Genomic DNA, 23,478 nt, shown 5'->3' with positions numbered 1-23,478 from the left:
GGGGACTTGTAGTCTTATCCTTGACAAATGAAAGCTTCTCTTATAGAATGGAAGGTGGAAACAAACACAGAGTAGGCTGGTCCCAACTTAGTAAGAATGGAATAGATAAGGCTACCATATTCTTTCTTAACCTTAACACCTTCCAAGAGAAGTCTAAGGGTCTTGAACTTGGACAAAAAATCTTCAATGGAAGAAAAATTATTGGGGTCCAACTTAAGCAACTCATTTTCAAGTTGATGGGCTCTAATTTCATTTTTAATTCCAAAAACTTTAGTGAGTTGTTTCATTGCTTTATTAGGAGTATCAAGTTTTGTGACATGGAATCTAAGATATGGAGAAATAGACATCCCTATCAACCCACGTGCTTGGTCTTGCCTATTTTCCCATTTGGCTGCCTTATCTTCATCTTAAGGTTTGGTTTCTTGGCCTAAGGCTATTCTGTAAAGACCTTTACTTCTAAGTAAATCCACAATGTAGGACCACCATTGGAAGTAGTTGGTGCTGTCAAGAATAACTTGGCATGGACTTTCCATTTTAACATAAAATGAAGCTGTAGATGCTGAAATTAAGTGTTCCAATAGAAAGATCTCAAAAAATTAGGCTGATTCAAAAAAAATGGCTCTGTAAACGGCTTTCAGATGAAGAAGTTATGGCTTTTTGAAGAAAAGTTGTTGAAGATGCCGACGAAGTGCGTGAATGTGTGGAAATGAATGATAATGTTATATTAAAAAAAACCCCCCCTCCTTTCCAAACATAAATCTAATTAGCTCACTTTTTAAAAAATTATGTGACTCACTTTTATAAATAAGTGAAAATCACTTTTACAATGGTACTTTATGAGTTACCCACTAAATTGTAACTTAAATAAAAGATAAAGATACTTTAGAATTATAAGTGACTCACTTTTTATAATGGGTGAGAACACTTTTTCATAAAGTAACTTTAAAACATAATCTACATGTGCTTTTTGAAAAAGTAACTCAATAAAAAGAAATACTTGAACCCAAGACCTCTATTCTCATAAAGTAACTTTGGACCAAGTGAGCTAGTTTAAAAGGTTAGTAATTTTCGGAAAAAAGAAGGGTGGTTTTTTTTTTTTTTTTTTTTTTTCGCTGAAGCTTTGGGGTGCATGTTTACTTGAGAAAGCTCTTTTTTTTCCTACAAAACAAAAACCACAAATCCCAACACGGACATACAAAAAAAAAAAAACAAACCTTATTGTTTGAAGTTAGCTTTAGCCGGAAACTAAATATTTTCCTCAATGTTTCTGATTTTCCGAGAGCACACTAAGGCGTGGTGGAAAAGAGCATACACATGAGAAAAATCCTTCCTTTCTGTTTCTGATTTGCCAAATCGCACAGAGTCGCAGGGAAAAGAGCATACGCAGAAGTGAAAGGTATAGATCCAGTAATAAAAAAAAACAGAGAGCTAAATAAACCGAAATAAATAGAGAGAAAATAACTAAAAACTGCAAACAAACATTGTATACCTCCAGATTTTAAAAATGACATAGCTAGGGCTACTAGAAACCTTTTCACATCAAATGAAAGGGGTTCCTCACTGGAACAGATGCTCCTAACACAATAGAGCAATCCTCTCAGCCCGAAAGTAGTCAGAAATAGTAGATCTAGGAAACGACAGTCAAATGCAGTTTTACTAGCTTCAGATTTGGATCCCCAATGGATGTGGCCCTCAAATAACTCTGATACCATGTAGGAATTTGTAGGGTAAGTTCCTTAGACGGAACACCAAAGGACACTGCTCACAAACAGATAACAGATCAATACACCAGTATTTTTAACGTGTTTAAAACCCTCAAAGAGGGAAACAGTCCACGACCTGAGCCAACGCGGCCACTTCAGGCAATTTATTAATAAAATAATGAAAATTTACATAAGATTCTCTCATGAATGGTTACCCTACAAATGACCCTCCATGCTATTTAAATAGAAATCATGGACCAATTGGGTGTTAAGCCATGAATCAAGTGTCTGTAATACCGAGGAGAGAATGAACCGTTGGATCACTACATATCGTGACCGTCAGATTGTAAGTTACAAAAGTACATAGTAAAGAAACACACTTTACCTAACTCTACACTAGACCAAGTTATACTTAACTATTTCTTAGTGTCGAAATATCCTAACAATGAAGAACTCGAGCACTTGTAGAATCATTTGCATGAAGTATCTATGCTGCACTACAATATGATGACCAAATCACTCTGGTGCATATCTATGGAGCTAAGAAAGCTTCCACATTATGATGGCCTAAATGATGTTAATCTATTTTTGGATGAGTTTGAAAGTGAGGTGCCTGAGGAACATCAATTCCAGGCACTTAAATTGGCATTGCATGCTACATCTACCATATGGTGGGGTCCTCATAAGGAAAGCTTCGCTGACTGGAAGGAATACAAGATGATGATGAAGCTGAGGTTTGGATATGCTAATACTAGGATGACTGAGAAATATAGTGAGAAGGATGATCTGTGTGAACACTTGGCACAGTGGAATAAAGCTTGGGGAGAAGAGTCGTAGCCAGAGTGCATGCATATCTTCTGTCACACCTTAGATACTATTCCAATGAATTGGTATTTGGAAACAGAGCTATGCCATGGGATGACCGAATGGGATATCTTAAGGGAAATATTCTTATTAACGTTCATCTTTTGGGATGAATTTGAATGCATTTAGGAAGTGCTAGAAGAAATTAAGGCCACCATCTTTAGAACACCTAAAGAACCGATGGAATGGGTACAACCAGACTGGAGTACACAGCTATGCCACACACTGGAATGCTACAATGCGACTATTGAAGAAGAAGAAGATGACCCAAGAAAAATCAACATTCCTAAAACTGAAGGTCAGCACGAGGTTGAAGGACCTAAGATAGAGAACCCTGATGTAATAGAGTCATTGAAAACCCGGCAAGTAAATATTGGATCTGATGCGGAGCCCACATTCGCAAAGATATGAGACTATTGGGATGAATACAAAGTCGATAAGGTGGTCTAACTACTCTACAAATATCAAGATCTAGTCCTAACAAAGTTCTCGAATCTGAAGGGTATTGTAGGAGATCTAGGCATAATGAAAATTACTCTGAAACCTGATGTGAATTATAAAGAAAAGTGTGCAAAGAACTCAACAAAATGTTGGAGGCCAGAATTATTGGGTGAGCCCAATGGTTGTCCAGGAAAAGAAACAGCAAGGTAAAATCAGAATATGCATAGATATGATAAAGTTGAAAGATGGATGTGTGCATGATCTATTTCCAACACCATTCGCAGATGAAGTTTTATAAAATATTGGAGGACAAGAAGCTTATTCATTCATTGATGGGCTATTAGGTTGCCATCAAATTAAGATCATGATGGAGTATCACAGTAAGATGACCTTCACGACAGAGTGGGGATGCTTTCAATATACATTAATGCCATTCAGGCTGAAGAATGTGCCCACTATATTCTCCACGGTAGTAATCACGACATTTAAGGAGTTTATGCATAAATTCTTTGAGTTATATTTTGATGACTGGATTGTGTTCGGATTGGTGAAGCGCCATGATGCAAGTCTACGCCTCATGCTAGATACATGTCCCAGATGCCAGATCGCCTTGAACTTAAAGAAATGTATATTCTATGTGCCTTTTGGATTTTTTCTAGGCCATGTAGTATGTAAGAAGGGATTGATGGTGGACCCTGAGAAGATAGCAATGATTCTGAATTTATAATCTCCCACGAATGTTAAGTAGTTGTGCGCAACTCTAGGCCACATAGGATACTATGAGAATTTTATCAAGTCTTATGCCCAGATAATTGCGATGATGGAGAAACTATTAAAGAAGAATGCAACTTTTTGTTGGGATGAGGAGTGTCAACAAAGTCTTAATGTGTTAAAAGACAAGATGGTGACTACGCCCATCTTGGTATTTCCGGATTGGAAGAAAGAATTCCATGTGCATATAGATGCCTCATGTATTGCACTAGGTGCGGTATTGACCCAGCCTTGCAAAGATGATATTAATCATCCAATAGCCTTTGCAAGTAGGAAACTATCAATTCTGAAAATAACTATTCCACTACAAAGTGTGAAGGGTTGGAAATGGTCTACGCACTACAAAGGTTTCAACATTATTTGTTGGGCACACATTTCAAAATGTACACAGATCACTCTGCTTTTAAGTACCTAGTCAACAAACCTATGTTGGGGGGGGAATTTGTAGGTGGTTACTACTGTTTCAGGAATATGATTTTGAAGTGATTGTGAAGCCTAGATTATTGAATATAGGACCAGATCATCTATCCAGGATTGAGACAGGCGAAGATCGAACTAATTTAGATGATGGATTACCAGATGCGTACTTATTTGCTGTCTGAGTAACAGATGATCATTTTACAAATATAATTTAGTTTCTAACTATGGGAACAACTATGGAAGGGTATTCTACTTAGCAGAAGAAGGAACTGGTGGTTTGCGCCACTAAATTTTCTATGATAGCAGGACATTTGTATAAAATGGGAACATATAAAATATTGTGCTGATATTTTCTAAAGTTCGAACATGCTAGTATACTCACCAAAGCACATGGAGGAGTGGTGGGAGGACACTATGCAGGTAGAGACACCACGCAGAAGATTCAACACGTAGGGTTATTGGGGCTGACAATTCATAAAGATTCTAAGGCATTTTGTAAAGCATGCGATGCTTGTCAAAGGACAGGAAAGCCTTCATGAAGAGATGAATTTCCCTTAAACCCTCATGTTTTGCTACAAGTATTTGAAAAATGGGAAATTGACTTTATAGGTCTGATACAACCACCAGGAAGGAAGACAGGTGTGCGATACATCATTACTGCGATGGAGTACTTAACCAGATGGGCAGAAGCGCAACTGGTGAAGGATTGTACTGCTGCTACAGCTGCAAAGTTCCTGTTTGAATATGTCTTAATGCAGTCTGGTTTCCCTAAGATATTGATGAGTGATATGGGTATGCATTTCCTGAATGAAACAATCAACGCGATGCTCGAAGAATTCCAAGTTTACTATCAAAAGAGTACATGCTATCATTCCTAAGCCAATGGTATAGTGGAAGTGTTCAATAATATTCTGGAGCATGCGTTGACAAAATTTTGTAATGTGAAGAGAAACAATTGCGATGTACGCACCCCAACAGTCCTATGGGCATATAGGACGACGTGCAAGAAGTTGACAGGCCAAACTCCATTTAGGTTAGTCTATGGGATCAAGGTGGTGATGCCCATGGAATATATTATGCCAACCCTGTGAATTGCAGCTTTGACATGTAGGCTTTAACCCCGTATAGAAATTAACTGCATATGAATTCTAAAAACAGAAAATAAACAATAGTGAAATCATAACACATAAAACAAATATACAGAGAGATTTTCCCCTGGATCCCAAAACCACGACTACCAAATTGATTTTCTCATTATATTCCTTTCAATGTTACAATACATGTATATACATGCCAAAGCATCCATAACCCTAATCCATTAACCCTGGATTAGAACATAACCGTAGTTCCCTTGACCGGATCTACAAAATACCGTGGACCAAAAACCATTACGCCCAAAACCATGCACAAAACCATAGGTAGGTTTGCCCAACTAATATAGGGTTGAAAAAAAAAATTCTCGGGGCACTACCCTAGACCCCATAGAGTGGGGCTAACCGCCCCCCTCAAACCCCCTATGACCCCCCTGCTGCGCAATTGGCGCAACGAAGGGGGGGCTCCACCCCCCCTCTAACCCCCTGGTTAACTAGGGTTTCTAGTCGTGGAAAGAATATAACACAACCCAACATGATAGAGATAACGGATCGCGAGACCTTTGAGGAACAACTCACACAGTTGATGTAGTTGCAAGAAGACTAGTTTCTTGCAGGATTTCACCAGCAAGTGCAAAAGGAATGTGAGAACGCCTGGCATGAAAGGCATATTAAATTGTGCACTTTCAAGGTGAACGATTTGGTTGTTCTCTATGATAGTAAGTTCACAAATTTTTGGGGCAAATTCCAAATGCACTAGTTAGGCCCATATGTTATTAAGGAAATCATGGATGGTGGTGCAGTTTAGCTCAAAAAGCTAAATGGTGAATTGTTCCCTAGAAGGATGAATGGAATTCGATTGAAGTTGTATACAGGGGATCATGCCCCTACGAATGACTACATGGTAGCAGGATAGTCTTAGCATTCTAGGCAGTTGCAAGGGAAAGTGGGACTATAAACTACACTGCTCGAAGAAGAGGAAAATGCAGTAAGGGGGTTGCGCGAAGAAAGCAAGCAGTGCGCCAGGAGGGTTGCACCATGGAGGATGGTGTCGCGTAGATGGGTGAAAAAGTAGCCATTGAAAACATTGTTCATGACTGGATAGATAAAATCCCATTAGGAGGAGAGGGTAGGGGACATTTATGGTGAAACTATTTGGAGACCTACCGCCAAAGATGCATTTATGATCAGAAAATGGAGGGAACGGTCGTATTTGAATTCAAAATTTGCTATAAATCTAGCATGTTGGTCTGCTGTAGAACACTTTGGCTTCTGAAAATCACATATGAGCCCTCTTGTTTTCACTCTATGAATTAGCAGACTTGGGAGGATTTGGTTTCAAGCCTAGCATTTGCGATACTACCTAAGTGGAACCAGAAGATTATCCTTGAATATATGTCCATTGAACCTGTAAGTTATGAAGTCTCTGTCTCTCAAGCGGAAGCCCCTGAAGTCGCGTCATTGGAAGCTACGCCGTCTCTACTGACGACACCAAGGTAGCCTAGGCCTAAACAATCTGGTGCTAAGTAGAAGCAGAAGAAACCACAAGTTTTACTGGTGAGGTAGTCACTGAGGAAGAACCCTGTGGAGGTTCAACAGAAAGGGAAGATGGATAAGGAAAAATAGCCATATGAACCTATAGATTTGGATGAAGAAGAACTAGCAATGGAATTGAAGAATTGGATGTTGAGGAGGGAAAACCTATCACTGGGCTCCTAGCATATATCCCTCTGTGAAAAAGGAAAGCGAAGGTAACCACAGACCCAGATACAAGAAATTTCACGATCTCTACACTGCTATTACTGGAAGAAGTGGTATTTGAAGGCGCGCTCTTAGCACGTATCCCAGTGTTAAAACTGGAAGATTGGGATCTAGTTGATCACGATAAATTTCTGCATTTGGCCACCAATAAGTACATGACCAAGATTTACTATGAAGAGACTGGGGTCACAAAGCTGGAACCAATGAAATGGGTAAAAGGGGTCGAGCAGGCCGGATTGCTACATATGTTGTGTGTGCCACACTTTCACAGGTCAATTATCAATATTGTCTGTGTGTGCCAATTTCTCACGCTGGTGCATGATGGGTGTTTGTGGTTAGGCAAACCCATCCCCATAACAGATTTGTTGATCCACAGAATTATGAAATTTCCCTATTTTTATCACTCAGGTTGTCCCTTTTGACTCCTAAAGGGATATGACCAAGGTAACCACAAACCAACTTTGGACTGCAGGTCCTACCCTACCTGCAGTCAGAGAGGGCTCTCTCTTTATGATTTAGCTTTGTTGAAAACGGATGATTTTAGGCTAGATATGATGCACAGGGGTTTTGATTGAGTTTTGGTGGGAAAACTGACACTTTCAGGTAGAGAGGCAGAGTATAGTCTAAATCTTTCAAGCCATTGGGCGTGGAGTCGAGGAGGGGAACTGCTGTTGTGTTTCCTTAATGACAGTGAGGGAACATGGAGCGAGATAGCTGAGGTTGAAGCAATTTTCAGGTTTATAGGATGAAATGAAATGCTAAAGAAAGAGAGGCAGTTAAGAATCTCTCCAACAGATTAGCAGAGAAAGTAACAGGGCGCTACCTAGGGGCAGTTAAGAATCCCTAGATAATTGGCCAGCACAGGTGAATTGGGGTAAACATGAGCCAGAAGGAATTCAATATTCATAACCAATTCATCCAGAAGAAAACATCAAGAAACAGCAGGAATTGAGCATAGAGAGTATTTAAACTAATTCTAGGCTATTCTTTCTTCCTGCTATTTAGATAATGGCAAACACATAAACAGAGATAAGAGGCACTTATTGCTTCAGGCCGCAGCGCAGGAATTCCATCTTCAACTCTTCAACACATTCATCAACAACAGACGGTTCGCTCTCCAAGCTTTAAGCAATCTTTGATTACAGAAAAGTTCAGGTATACACAGCGAGTCTCTAGTGAAAATTCTCAATTAACCAACCCTTAAAACTATACAGAGGGTGGTATATATAGGGCAAAAACTCTCTAGAGAGTTCCTTTATTACATCTTGACCTAATTAGGTCATAAAAAATGACTACTTGACCTAATCCTATCCTAAAATAAAAACAAAAATATCTCGGGCCGTGCTCAGGGCCGATGTGTCAAAACTGAATAAATGATGCTGTCCTTGGTGGCTTGCTATAGTGTTTTCTGCAATAAATGAGTATGGGTTTCTGCTTCCTTGCTGTCCTGGTGCTTTGAATGCCTTGATGGTGATTTGAAGGCAAGGATGGGTTGATGCTTATTGATTTGACTTTATGGGGGCTTCATCAATGTTCAGGTGCCTCGAGCCCCTAAAAAATCATGCCTGATTCTCTTTGGCATCTTTTCTTCCACTGATACTCTCTGACAAAATATGGACTGCTGATCTGATGTGCTGCGGGTCTATTCACCAGTAAATGGCCGCTGTTCGGCCTCTGTATCATCTGGAATTATCTTCTGATCCTTTTGGTATGTTCTGTGAAGAAAACGGATCTTTTTTGCGCCTTTTCGGGCTTCCTGGGGCCGCATGGTGAGAAGATTCCTTAAAGATTCCTTGAAGATTCTCCATTGCAAATCGCTCATCAAAAACTGCCTCAGAATTCAATTCCGGGGCTCCGAAGTGCGACTTTCGCGCCTCTGCGCTCAAAAAAATGTTGATGACGTCAGCATTGTACGGTGGGTGATGTCAGCATGACGTCAGCAGGGCGACGTGGCGGGATGACATCAGCATGACATCATCACATACGGATGATGACGTGGTAGGTACGGTGGCAGGGACACGTGGCAGTGACGTGGCAGGAGGCCACGCAGGCAGGTGACTGGGCATGTGACTGGGCGAGGAGGTGACGTGGGTGGTGACGTCACAGGGCGGGGCGGTAAGCGGTATGTGGTGCACCGCTTATGGGCAAAGGCGGTTTCGGGGGAGGGGGCTCCGCCACAGCCCAGAGCCTGATGCGTGGTGGGAGCACGGCGGCAAAACCGCCGAACTCCCGGACGTTAAAGGCCGGGCGTGTCAGGAATGGGGATGCCCGCCAGCCGTTGATCTGTGGGGCGGGCGATCCAACGGTTGGCGGCGGACGCGAAGGGAAGGCGGGTTAACGGGTGGGAATATTCGCAGGAATATTCCAAATTTGATATGCGCGGCGGATGGGTTAAAAACTTAGGGAAACGGGTTTATGTGGGTTTTTACAGGCGCGGGTTAATATTTATGCACAAAACTTTGGTTTAGGGGCGGAGTATGGGTTTTTTAGGGGTTTTTAGGGTTTTTTGGTTTAAGGAAGAGGTTATTATTCTGACTAGATGTCAGAGTAATCCCTGGACACGGATGGGCTAAAAACAGTCGCAGATGGACTGTGATTTCCCGGACTTAGTAGGATTATGGCTATAATGCCAGGGAGGGGTATTTACATAAGGGGATTTATATACATGTTTAAAATAGGGGAAAGGGGAAAATTGTCAGGGAGTTATATAATAAGGGTGATGAGAAGAAGGGAGAGGTTAGTGAACTCTAGCCTGAGTACCTCCAACTGAAAAACTGCCTCAAACCAAAAAATGGATTGCTTATCAAAATTGGAACACAACAGTGGCACTTAGACTAGCACACTCTTATGGACACTTCTTTGGCCATCTGTAGCAAATATGGAGCATTGCAGCATGCATAGTATGACATATTTGGCATGTAAAAATGTCGATCATGAAAGATGATTAACCTGCTGTAGCAGGAGGCTAACACCTATAAAGGGGCGTATCTAGCCAAGGAGTTTGGAGGCAAGAGAAAGGAGAAGGAACTTACAGATAAAATGAAAACTGAGTTTGGACTGGTCGAGAAGTCACAAGATACTCTATCCTCTCTACTATAGACCGAGTGGTGCAGTTTTCCACTCAGATTTTGGACGGGAAGATGTTGCGAAAATGTTGCGTAGACAAGGTTTCGACACCAGTAATTTCATTTTCTGCATAGTGCACAAACGGGGTGAAGTATAACTAGGCACATTACCTCTGCAAGGAATTCATAGAAAATTATCGTGAAGCGCAAGATGATAGCAAGGCATTTCACTATGCATGGCTCCTGCTATTGATTGTACTCGTTTCATGGCGACTTCCTGAGGATAGTCAGTTTCCTCCACAGGATGAGGATTTACCCAAGGTAGTGAAGTTCGCTTCATTGTGGGAGAAAAAGGACTCGAAGAGGTTCACGGAATCAAAATTCTTCTGGATACTGGTTGAGATGGACCTCCGCACAGTGATCAACAAAGGCAAAGGTTGTCTCCAACCTTGTTTGAGCAGTTGTGAGCCTACGCAAAATTTAAGGCTGATTTTCATAATGTATCCTTCTACGTGAGGCAAGACACTAAGAAGATATGGAACAGGTTTCCACTCCTAGTTACAGACACCAATGTACAAGAGATTGTGGGGACATGGCCAGTGGAGTGGAGACAACCCATAGATCTTGGTGCAGGTACCACCAAAGGTAGAGAAAGCTCCTCCACGTAAGCGACAACTGCACAAAAATGGAAAGAAGCAGCACAAACAACAGTGCAAGAATTGGTCGATCAGAAGAAGAAAGAAGTTGATGTGAAGGCAGCTGTTGAAAAAGAGCACATTGCAAAACAGGCCATAGTAGAAGTTGAAGCATCGGCTTCCCAACATACTGAAGAGCAGGAGCAATCATAGTAGGAAGGAGGCAAGGGTGATGCGCAAAGCACTCCCTTCAGGGTGTCAAAGTGCCAAATGAAGATGACTTCAGGACCTAGGAATAAGAAAAAATTGGACAAGCAAGCGCTCCTTGACCTAATAGTCCTCACAGAGGGGGACATTGATGAAATTGGGGATAAGTTCATAATTACAACAATGGAACTGTGGCAACAGTTCAAGCAGTAGTTCCAACAATCACTCAGAAACATGCAGAAAGATCTGCACGAGATGCAAATACGGACAGGTTAGTTACAAGCGAGCATGGGCCAAGTGAGCGGGGTTCAAACGAGTGAGAGCGTAATGGAAACAGAATGGACTTTGGACCTCAGAGTAATTCCCTTGCGAGAAGGAACATTATGTGCAGACCTAGAGGAAGATAACACCCATCTTGGAAAGATCAAAGTTGTGGATATGAATTTAGCTGTGCCCACTTCAGACCCTCCACCCGCTCCATCAGGGGATCTCAGATGAGCTTCGATTCAGAGAGAAGTGCGCACTATCGGTAATTAGCGAAGTCAAAATGAACAATGGGCAGATCTTCCCCGAAAAGGCTTAGGATCTTAAGGAGAAAGAAGAGCTAGTAGCGTGAAGCCAAAGCCTCAAAGAAGCAATTACATAAGCATGTAACTCAGTACCAGAACTACACATTCCAAAGGATGCAGTAGCTTCAACAAAGATTCTGAAATTGGTTTCTGCAGTGTGATATTGTAAGGATGAGGTAGGCTGAGTTACTTTTGACTTTCAGATGAAGATCTCAAAACTACAATTGAAACTGTAGCTAACTACTCCACAAGAGGTCAGGGAGCAGTGTGGCGCAGCCATCAAAGAACACATGTCTACTTTGGATAATGCAGTATCAGGCTGCAATGCTTTCTTTGAAAACAAAATGGAGCTATGGACCACTTTGTAGTAGGACTGAAACCTGCAGTGACTGGGTGCAGAAATCAGAGAGGCACAACAAAAAGTTGATGAGATCAAGGTGACTGCGCGCACTTTGGCACCAATCCAGTGCTTCGTGTGCTTACAAGAAATGAAGCTATTGTAGTGAAAAGGAGCAGTTTTGAAGGCTCAGATTCAACCATTGACAAAGGAAGCGATTCAAATTACTCTATCTATCCAAGAGAAGTTGAACACTTTTCAGTAGACACAAAGGACCATACGCCGCATTATGGAGGGGCCGACTACAAAGAAGTTGGTCGAAGAAGTGCAACAGGCCATAGTACAGAACACAATGGACCTTGAGGTATTGAAGATGGAGTTCAGTGACATTTGCAATAAAGTGGAGAAGCCAGTTGAGTGACTCGAGGGCCAGTCACCATATTTGTGTTGGGGGCCTATGGGGATGGGGTCCCTGTGGTAAATTTTTGTCAGTTAAGTCAATTTTTGTAATAGTTTTTGTTAAATAATGTAAAGTCTCCACAAAACTTGGAAGTGGAGCACAAAGCTAAGTAAGAGTCAAAGGGGCATTAGTCCCTTGTATGGGTAGGTGATAGGATGGTTTTGAGACTCACCTATGGTCCACGAGCCATGGTATTGTAATGAAAAGGATATATATAGTTGAGTCATAACGAATCTAGGAAAGAAACTTTTGGTGAAGAATCAATGTAAGGGCATGGTGCTAAGGCAGAAAAGGTCTATTCCCTCTACTTAGGTGAAAGGGGAAGGCTCCTACAGCTGAGTGTGCAAGGACCTTGGTAAGTCCATAGCTAAGTGCGTGGGCCCCTGCAACGAGGTGCGTAGGGATAAGAAGTATGTACCTAAACATTTATATCTTAATAAAGACAGGTTTTGAGCCAAATATGTGCATTTATGCCTTATTTATTGTTTCAGTTAAGTTTGTATACCTCCATGATCTGTTATGACTTATGTGAATTAATGCTTTTTTATTGTGCAAAAGTAGTGGATCTGTATATTTTATGCATGCTAATAACAATTTAAGACCTTCGCGAAGAAGTGGAAGCTGTTAGAATAGATTTACAGTAGTTTCCTGTCGGAAGAAGTAAATTTGTGTGAAGGTAGATTTGGTCCATAAGATCCTTAGAAAGACCATCACACAGGCCTCTGGATGCAGAAAATTGGTTCTAACATCCCCCAATACTGCTTCGGGTTAGACTACAACCTGCGCTACCCAGGTTGTTTCCGAAAGGTCCAGCAGTTATGGTTTTGTTGGTCGACATGAATAACTCTGAACCTGGGTCAAGCCCCCCTAAGCCAACATTCACCTCTTGCAATTGATAAGGATTCCATGGTTATGGTTCATAGCCCAACATAAGATGTTTTCACATAGTTTAATACCCTAACACCTACCATGGACAATATATATTTTAGTCAATCAGATACATTGTTTCAAATACTCTTTTTGTATGTCCAAACTTAAACTAATTTCCCTAACACCAGTGGTCCATCATCTTAGGTATATGTGAACAACCCTTCCCCCAATCCCTATCTCACAAAATTAGGGGTAGTACAACTTCCCACTTAGCTGCCTCTAGACCTAGCTCTCGATACAACACCAACCCGAAGTGTACCCATTGTGGGAACCCTAATCATACCATTTTGTGTCATTTACCCCCATACATTACTCGATTACAAGCTACATGGTCTAATCAAAATGATGCACTAACATAGCTTCATCCCTTCATGTGGTAAATCCTCTTCGGCTTCGATATCTTTGATTACCTTCCCTAATGACGACAAGGCCTCCTTCATGAAATTATTATCATAGAAACCCATTTTTCCCTATCTACCTTTAGGGATTTGATGGCCCTTAGTATTGCAGCAAAAATGTTATAACTCCAAGGGCCTCAACTTTAATTATCAACTCAAGATTCATACAAACTTAAAAGGGGTTGGCACTGTATGTGCAATAAGCACTGTCTTCTTCATGTTTTAATTATTATGCAGGCCAGAGGTGTTGGAATGAAGGATAGATGAACATAAACTAGGTTAAGTTGTTGGGACAACTATGCTACAAGAAATTACATTTGTAGAAATGGAATGGAACGCACCTATGCTACTTTTAAAAAATGAAAACCACACTTGCTTGTAAATAAATGATTTGTAAACCTGAAATCTAAGTTGTGGAAAAAAAACTCAAAAAGAATTTCATAAAGGAATCTACAGGAACAAATTTTAGGTCACTACTCTTATAAATTCCACCATCAACATCCCAAATGTATTTTAATACATCAAGGAGTCTAAACTAAATGTTTATTACTTAACTAGGTTACAAAAATGGATTTGCTACATGAAGAGTCCAGCGAGCCAGTAAAATAGTTAGGATGAAAATCTAAGGTGAAGAAGGGAGGTAATAATGATGGAGAATGATTTTATTCATTTGGTAAAGGCATGGGACAACTTAATCTAAGCTTTATCATCACAAAATCAATCTTTTTTTATCTCCTATAGCAATGATATCAATTTCACAGTAAAAAAATTTACATAATTTATAACAACAAAGGGAATGCAATACAAAAAGACATGAAAATGCATTAATAAGTGATATGGTTGATCAATAATATTAAAAACTTAAATAAATGACTTGCAAATAATATTTTCTCAGGAAACTACATACTTATTCATGCACAAAACCATCAAACTATAATTTCTAGAAATGATAATGTTAAAAGCTAAAAAAATGCAAAGGATAATATCAATAGAAGTACAAGAGGGATCTAAATATCCTAGGGTTGGCCCAGCCCAAGGATGCATAGATTCGTTGAGGAGGAACCAAGCTAAGAGCTAAAATAAAGCACAAGTTCCACTAGCTAAAAATATGTTCGTACATTATAATGCTACAAAACTTGCTTGGGAATACTCAAAATTCCTAATGTTGCTTCTCTACTATTATTAAAATTATGGGTCTATTGCCAATCCAAGTCCCTGGTTGATACATCAAATGGGGGAGAAACCTCCTTGAGAGGAGGGTTGTATTTCCTTCAAAAAATCCTAAAAGAGTGGATCTTGGCCAAGATCCAACTTGTGGTGATAGGAAGAAGCATTAAATGCCCTGCGCTAGCCAATTTTAAATCTTTTGATGCTCGGAGTGAGTCCATAAAACATCTCCAATGATGGATCCCCTAGAATATGCTCAATATCTCTATAAATCCTACACAATAACCATATTAAGGCAAATAAACCAAAAGACCACACCAAATCCTTTAGGAACTCATTAATCTAGGAAAATATACCATTAGGTGCAAAATGTGGGGTAAAACATCGTTCTATGTGCCTAGGAGTGGACGAATGGACCTTATAATTTACCTATTTTGGAGGCCTATCATACCCCCTACTAGAATGATTTCTCATCCTTCAAAAAATCAATCTTATTCTCCTCTTTTGTCGTGTTCATTCAAATCTCTAATGTTTTGTTTAATGACCCTAGTTGAGCTAGTTGTGGCTACCCCTGCTAGATAGAATCCTGCATTTTCCTTTATTTCCTTCCACACTCAGGATTCTTATTCTTGGATTTGGAGCTCCTATATCCCTAGCAGCAGATGTGGATTAACTTTTATTCCTATCCACTGAACCCCAAGCCTCTATATGATCCTCTATATAGAGGAGTTATTGCTAGTGTTGCTTGTAATCTATCGGAGAGTGATATTCCCTTATCTTCATGTTGTGAGACAAGCCTTGCCATCTTCTCTAGCAAGCTTGTGAAATGTTTTCTCCCAACTGTCTAAAGGTGTCCTCGGAGTGTAAGAAATCTTATACTTGTATTTTCTACCAAACAACCTCTACCTTAGGATCTGGTGTAAGAGTAGCATGGCACGATGTAAGCACTGAAGGAGATGGGTGTTCTATTCTGATCCATAATGGATCCTTAAACTCCCTTCCAAAAGTAATTTTTGCTTCTTATGCTCTAATATCATCATGTCTTAACTAGGATACTAATTTCAGTAGTTGTTCAATCGCCAAGTAAGGATTAGGGTCCCATATGGGCATATCAGAGAGGACAAGGTTATGCATATAGAATTCAACTAGTTTGGCCTTGTCCTCCATGCTATATTCTAGGCAAAATTACATGAATTGTTAGTTTTCTTGCAACTATATGGTGCCTCTTCAATCTATCAAACTAATATGGAACCTACACCATTACTCCTTTAGGAATAGTGAGTATTCCTTAGAAGGTTTGCTATAGTTTCCAACTGCTAAAGAAAGGTGTGTCATGGTTGCAAAGGATGTCTCCATTGCTGCAATTTGAGCATATTTTTATTCTAACAATTCGTGTGCATGCTTCAATTGATTCCTTAGGTGTTGATATTCTCTATTGAGGTGCTCTCTTCTATTAGCTTATTTTATTCTTAACAGGGCCATTTCCTCACTCATTTTGTTGACTTCATCTTCCATTCTAGAAAAATTGACCATTCCTTTATCCTATGCAATCCTCTTCCATCTATGTGTTTCTACTTTGGCCTTCCCTACCTTAATCATTTAGTGAGGAACTATATTTGTAGGAATCACTCTTCTTGATGTACTAGCATTAGGAGGCTCAACCCTTAATGCCCAAGAAATGAAGGAAGTTGCTTCCTTGGTACATACGATTTTGTTGCTTTTTCTGCCTCTAATTGTTTTTTATGTGGTTGTTGTAGCTAAATGAATTTCTTTTCTATCTACTTTGTTTTATTAAGTATTACTATCATATTCCCTTGTTTCGCCTTAGTTATTGGTTCATAGCTATGGCAAGCCCTGCATTTCTCCATCCTACTACCCCTTCTCCTCAAGGCTAGGTGTCCCTTCAGATGCAATGGGAGTAGTAGAGGGAGGTTGATGTTTTCCACTAAATATGATTCTATAGCTATTTCTCTTTGTATAGAAAGTATGTAAGGAAATATTACTCACCTTGGACCTGGTAGGGGTACTTAAACCTGCCAAGGTGGCTGCTATTTATTTTTCCTCTTCTCCCAAGGTGTTTTTTTCTTCTATTTTGAGGGACTAGATATTGCCTTCCCTTTCCTCTTTTAGGTGTAATCTTTCTTGACCTATTGAGTTCTACTTGGGCTTCTATAAATTCCTATCTATCCATATCCATAAAATCAGCTCAATAAATCAGATGTTGTAGGTATTCTAATGCATATGTTACATCAATTTGATCAGGCCATGGTGGGCCAAGTAATTGTACTCATATCCTTTAGATATTGTAGGATAAAGAATGGAATACTCAATAGTTTAGAGGCTCATATGTGGTCTTGGAATATTATCTGATATACAAACCTAAATTGGTAAGTATAGACTATGTGTAGCCTACCCTCACATTAAATAAAGTTTAAGGATATGGTAGGCTACCTCATCCTAAGGATTAGGTAGGCTTTCCCTAATCACCCCATTTTTATTCTCATAAATGCGTTCATCTTGTAGGAAGAAACCCTTCTTGGCAACAATGGCCTCCTGCCTCTCATCCTTGTTCCACTAAAGTCCCTTTGGGAGAGTTTTTATTCTAGTTATTGAGTTCTCATTTATGTAAACTACTAACCCCTTGAATACCTTAACAAACTCCATCCCTTCAGGGTTCTACAGGTTCATTGAAAACCCCATTTCCACCTCATCATCAAAACCCTTGAATCTATGAGAAAACCCTAACCATTGGCAATTTTCAAATATGGTATCAACTTCATGGTGTTTATCAATTATGTTAGTTTCAGTGGGATCTATCTTATTAAAACTACGCCCCATTATTCACTCACAAAATTCCCTTAGTCAAGTTTTAGAAATCAATCTGAGCCCCCACCCATAAGTTTCTTTCTTATAAATACAAAAAAAACCTGGCTAATCTAAACAATTTTCTCTGTGGGTATGAAAAGTTAGAGAGAAGGTGGTGTGACTCTGTTGTTATAGCAATCAGGGTTTCCTATTGTAACACCTTCGTGAAGCTTTCTTTAATGGATAGAATCAACATCTTCTTGACTCTATATTTCCATCAATACAAGCATCAAAATATCAAAAATAAAATCGGTGAACCTCCTTTATTTCCACTCACAATTTGACATAGAAACAAAAAAATTAATTATTCAGACTCTGAGCCTAGTTAATCATAGAATAAGTTATACATACTAAGAAATTTTTAGAGTAGAGTACTTTATATGAATTTCAGAGGTTATCTTAGGGAACTGGCCTCTTTAATACATGTAGGGAGCTCGATGAGAGATGTTTGGTCTAGGGCGGCAGAAATGCAAGATTTACACCGACATTTAATTTGTCAATCTGGGTTGGTAAGCTTAGAGGCATAGCAAAATATATGCCAAAATACGACATCAGGGATCTGTCAAATAAAAACCCAGCTTTTTCAAGAAATTCAAAAGAAGCATCATTCATGAAAAAGGAACAAGACTTTTCGAAAGTAAAGTAAACACACTCCAGGAATCTACTTCTGGCTTCTCTTCTGGGTTGAGTTGAATCCTGCAGTAAGTCTTCCTCAGTTGTCCAGGGGACAAGGGAATGTAGGCCCCATTCAAAAGAAAGTGATTCAAGAAATAAATAATGCAAAAACCTCTTAAAAGATTACTGCTATGTTGCAAAGATGAAAAGCCTGAAATTAAACTAGCAACTTCATTCTAGCTAATTTAAATGCCTTTAAAAGAATATAGATTGTATATGCAATGCTTCTCTAAAGACAAATCAGTGTTTTACCTGTAAGGAAAGTGTGCAATAAAATTGAATAAGATAAATACATTTATGTTGTTGACCTTGATCTTATAAAATCATTACATACTTTCTCTACAACACCGAAATATTCTCTATGATATGTGCAGTGTTCAATTATAATGAAGGAATTCTGTGAGCATTTTACTTCACCAATAAAATAAGATTCACAATTTCACCTTATGCTGATCTTGGCATTTGTTTATTAAGATTTCAAGAATGAATGTTTTTCTTCAAAGTACAAGAATCAATTTCACCTTTCAAATAATAATTTTAAGGCAGTCATGAATGCTCAAGTGCTATGTGCTAAATCAGAATTCTTAACAAGCCATTATATCCTTGTATGCAGCAAATGAAACCAGGGTAATCATCACACTTAATTTATAATGAAAGTAAGAGATGCAGTAGGGCATTCACTATCGATCCTCTATCTACCTCAACTCAGCCTTCATAGAGATACATTCCAAAAGAACAACTACATCATTAAACTCCAATGACTAGAATAATGGAAAATAAATTATGGAATGAAATTGGAAATAGGATGACCAGAGTAGGAAGAAGAAATGTGAAATGAAATTGCAGAACTATATTAAATCTACAGAATTTCCTGCAAATTCTCTATAAATCTACCTCTGATATCTATGTAGAAAATCTGATTGTAGATTAACTTAATAATGCAATATACCAAAGCAAAATACTATAATCTACTTCTACTATCAAACTTGCGGAAGCTTAAAGATCGAGCAAGAATCGAACTGAACACATATAACTAGAAGAAGAAGAATCAATGCACACGAAACACAAAAAATACTCAGGGGAAAGCCTTAGCTAAAAACCCCACTATCTGTATTATCATACAAGGTGGAAATACATCAGAATTACACAAAGCCTTAGCTCTCACAGCTAGTCATCTCTCAGTACAATCCTCCTAGATGCTCACAGGCAATCTAGGCTTCTCACAAGCCTTCTCCTCTACCCTCCAAGTATCATATTTCCTTGTGTAGTTTCTCTAGGTGATCCTCTTATTACCAAGTGGAACACTGATCACTCACACTGATCCTACATCTTGTCAGAACTGCGCAATCCTCAAGGAACCTTATTCCTTCTACATGGATGAGTTTCCTTTATAGGAAAACTCATGCAACTGATAGTACAATGCCCCTATATTTAATCTCAACTGGGTCTTTCTCTAAATAGACGTGCATGAGTTACTGATGAGAGAATCTTCAGTTATCTAGAGTACACTAGTTGGATGCATGCATGCATTAACTAACTGAACTAACAATTAGTTCCTCAAACTATTTAGAACTAATTTAACTAGACATAACTCAGTTAACTGAGCTAACTAATTACAAATCAATTATAACTCATCCTTGTCTCCTTAATTAAGGGATAATCTCCTTAATTTAAGGGATAACTATTGCATGACTTCACAAAGACTTCTAGCTTGAATTTCTCCAACTAATTAATCCATGATGAATTAATTAATTATTTTTCAAGCAACTGGTGAGACTAAATTTGAATTTTAATTCAAGGACAAATTAAAATTGGAATATTCTATTTTTGGCATTTATATTTTTACCATTTCTATTTTTAGCATTTCTTGTTGCTATTTTCAACACTCCCTCTCAACAAGAAAGGAATTCAACTCGATCCCGATCCTAAACCTTTGGAATGTTCTGCATGCAACACTTCTCTCTAGTGTTGTTGCTCCAGCAACTCCAGAAAAAAAAAAAAAATCATCTAACCTGAATCAGTATGATGCATCTGTCATCAAAGTCTCTGACTGTTATTGCCTCTGTCAACTGAAAAACTCTGCGCTCTTCAGTATCTGAGTGCTCTAGCCTTTGTCATTTTGATCTCTTACTACTTCAATCCCACTGATTCCTCCCACTACTCTGTACTTTGGGCTCCCGTATCAAGGTTACACAATCCATGAGATAAAACCTCTCAATGGACCCTGCCCAATTTCAGCCTTCTTGAGACTATCACTTCACATCGCCCCACCTCACACCTGGAGGTATGGTTGCATGTGATCCCTCTACCCACTTGGCTCAAAATTTCCCCCTACTGGAGGTCTCTACATTAGTGGATGCCTCCACTCGGTCTCCTCTCAACATCTCCAATTGTGGCTCCTCCACAATTGTCTAAGACATCTTCTGGGATTGCATGATGAGAGATAATGTACTCCCCCTCTTGACCACCAAGTCTCTAACATTTGCCTAGCTCCTCAAGGCTTTGCATGCATCTTGAACCTCGAGAGCATACAAGTTCTTGACTCGTGAACCGATTTGCTTCACCTGTTGTTACACAGCAATTTCTCACCATTTTTCACCATCCCTGTTACCCCTCTCCCGCACACTGGAGGACTCATTCTGGGACCTGTGAGAAATGACATGACCTGAAACCACTTGCATCATATTCCTCTAAGTATGAGCTTCATATGCCCTGAAAACATCTCCTGCAGAATACCCATGAAAACAGCTCTTTTTGCATTAGCGCGGGTCCACAGTTCACTACCCGCACCAATGAGGGAAATCCTCTAAAAAGGGCGCGCCGTTGGCGCTCTGTCTCAGAGTTGCACTCGTGCCAACCGAATTGAGTAAAGTTTTCAACCAACAAACTTCTGAAGGTTCTCCCTAACCCATTCATCAACTGAATCTATGTTGAGCTAGGATGGTTTTGCTTCGAATCTCCATAGAAGGGAAGTGGTTTGCCACCTTTCATGGAAGCTTCTTAGTGATAAAGCCAATCCCATGAATAATGTGGTTGATCCTATCTCTTTCCTCTCTATCTATAAAAGCTTGTCTCCATGCCTTGAGTAAGCTAGTTCCAGCAGAGTGCTAGTGATAGTGAGAATTCCAGGAGTTCAAGAGATTGAAGTTGCAAGAGCCTTCTTTGCATCCATAAGGCCAAATATAAGTGAGGAGATTCTTGTCACCAAGGAGAGAGAGGCTTGTTTCCCATCCCAAAAAGCTTTCCAAGACTTGTGTAGCTAATCACCCAGCCAAAGGAGGATTTGACGTTAGAACTATGGTTGTATTCTTCTTTGTTGTTTATTAATAATAGATGACTATCATTATGGTTCCACTCTCATTGTCCTATGATTGATGTTGAGTTATATCTTTTCTGACTGATATATAATTGCATCTATTGGATTTTATGCTTGTATTCGTGTTGTTCTTTGCATGTACAGGTGTCCAATCACGGAGATCGTGGGGATCATGACCGGCTGAAGCAAAGGAACGAGAGCGACGTCTCTTCTACGAATATTAGCATTGGAATCCAAGTAGGTTCTCATCATCCACTTTTAATTTGCAATTAGGAACTTGCGTGGTAGCATTGTTTGATTGTTGCTAGACCCGGTCTGGGCTAGTAGGGATCGTCTCTGTCCACAGAGAGGATTTACCTCCACAACAATTTGGCGACTCCACTGGGGAGATTTGTCTTGTCTCTTTGGTTTCTCTTGTTTTGATTGCTTAGATAGGTTTCTGGGTTGGATTTCTTTCTGTCTCTTGCTTCCTGGTTTGCCTGGATACTGTTTTCAAGCCTTGGATTGCTTGTTTTTGTTTTTGATTTAGCAAACTTGATTAGCGCGCTTTTTAGCCTAACAGTTGCACCAATTGGCGCATGTTGCTCAAAGACAACCCGCGCCAATCCCTTAAAAGCGCGAGTTGCAGCCTGACAGTCGCGCCAGGCCTGTCAACGTTTCCAGTTTGCTTGTCTTCGAGCCCTCTGAGCTTGGATTTGTATCTTGCTGCGTCTTTTTCAATTACTGGAGTGAGTTTGATCTGTGTTTGACTGGTTTTAGACCTCTATCCTTCGGGTGTTTGCCTTTTTCTATCGATTTCACATTTTAACCCTAGGGCATCTAGTGGCCTTGTGTATCGAGCCTTCCGTAGGAGTCTTGGGTTCTTTGATCATCCAGTCAACTTTATCATTACTCTTTTGCATTTGCTCAGTAGTTGTCAAAACTTTTTATTGCATTGTTCGAGTGATTCTCTTCTTTTTCGCTTAGATTTCGCTTGGGCTTAGATCACATAGCTCATAGGATCCTTTGTGTTTTCTTCTTGGTTTGAAGGACTATCTTGGTGTTTTGGGGATTTGATTGTGTTCTCATTGAGTGAAATTTGTCTTTTTTACTCGGTGTTATTATCTCTCAAAATTTGTTTAGTGCACTTTGCCATTGAAAAGAAAACAAACAATCTCTTTTGCTTTGAATTAGTTAATGGAAATTAGAGCTTTTCGTTGTTGTTAGCGATTAGTGACTTTAAAGAAAAGTTTCGTTTATTGCCATTAGCTGCATTAGAGTGGTTCTTGATTGTTTGTGGTCATTTTGTTTGTTTGAAAAATTCTCAACTCTCCCGTAGTTAGTATTCATAGAACGAAATGATATTCTTTGGCATATAGCTTGCATTTAGGAAATTGTGAGAGACTACATACGGTAGGACCTGGAAATCGAAACTTAATCAAAGATCAACCATAAAATGAACTGAATGAACTTAAAAACACATTGGAACATAACACTCACTGATTAGAGGTCTAGGCTAGAGACGTACTCCAGCGTCGTTAAACCTAGTCACTATTGTTTCACATTACGGTTGGGTGATTCCTCCTTTTGTGACTCAATAGTGGTCTAGCACGGACTTGAGCTCCCACGTACCGTCACGTATATAGGGGAGACCCCACTAGGTTATCATCCTTTATCCACAGGAAGCCGTGTCTGCCGCCTTACAAGCCGTAACGCACCAAACACAGCATTCGGGAAGATTGACTGCCGTACAGGAAGTCCTTGGTTTTCATATGACTGCCAAGGTGTATATGCAGTTTTACAGATTTGTTTGGTAAACTCTTT

Source organism: Pinus tabuliformis, chromosome 3_2, assembly GCF_031772625.1.
Source record: "Pinus tabuliformis cultivar Carrire ecotype Pingquan chromosome 3_2, CPIR1, whole genome shotgun sequence".
NCBI classification, from domain to species: Eukaryota; Viridiplantae; Streptophyta; class Pinopsida; order Pinales; family Pinaceae; genus Pinus; species Pinus tabuliformis.
This window is presented reverse-complemented; position numbering follows the sequence as displayed.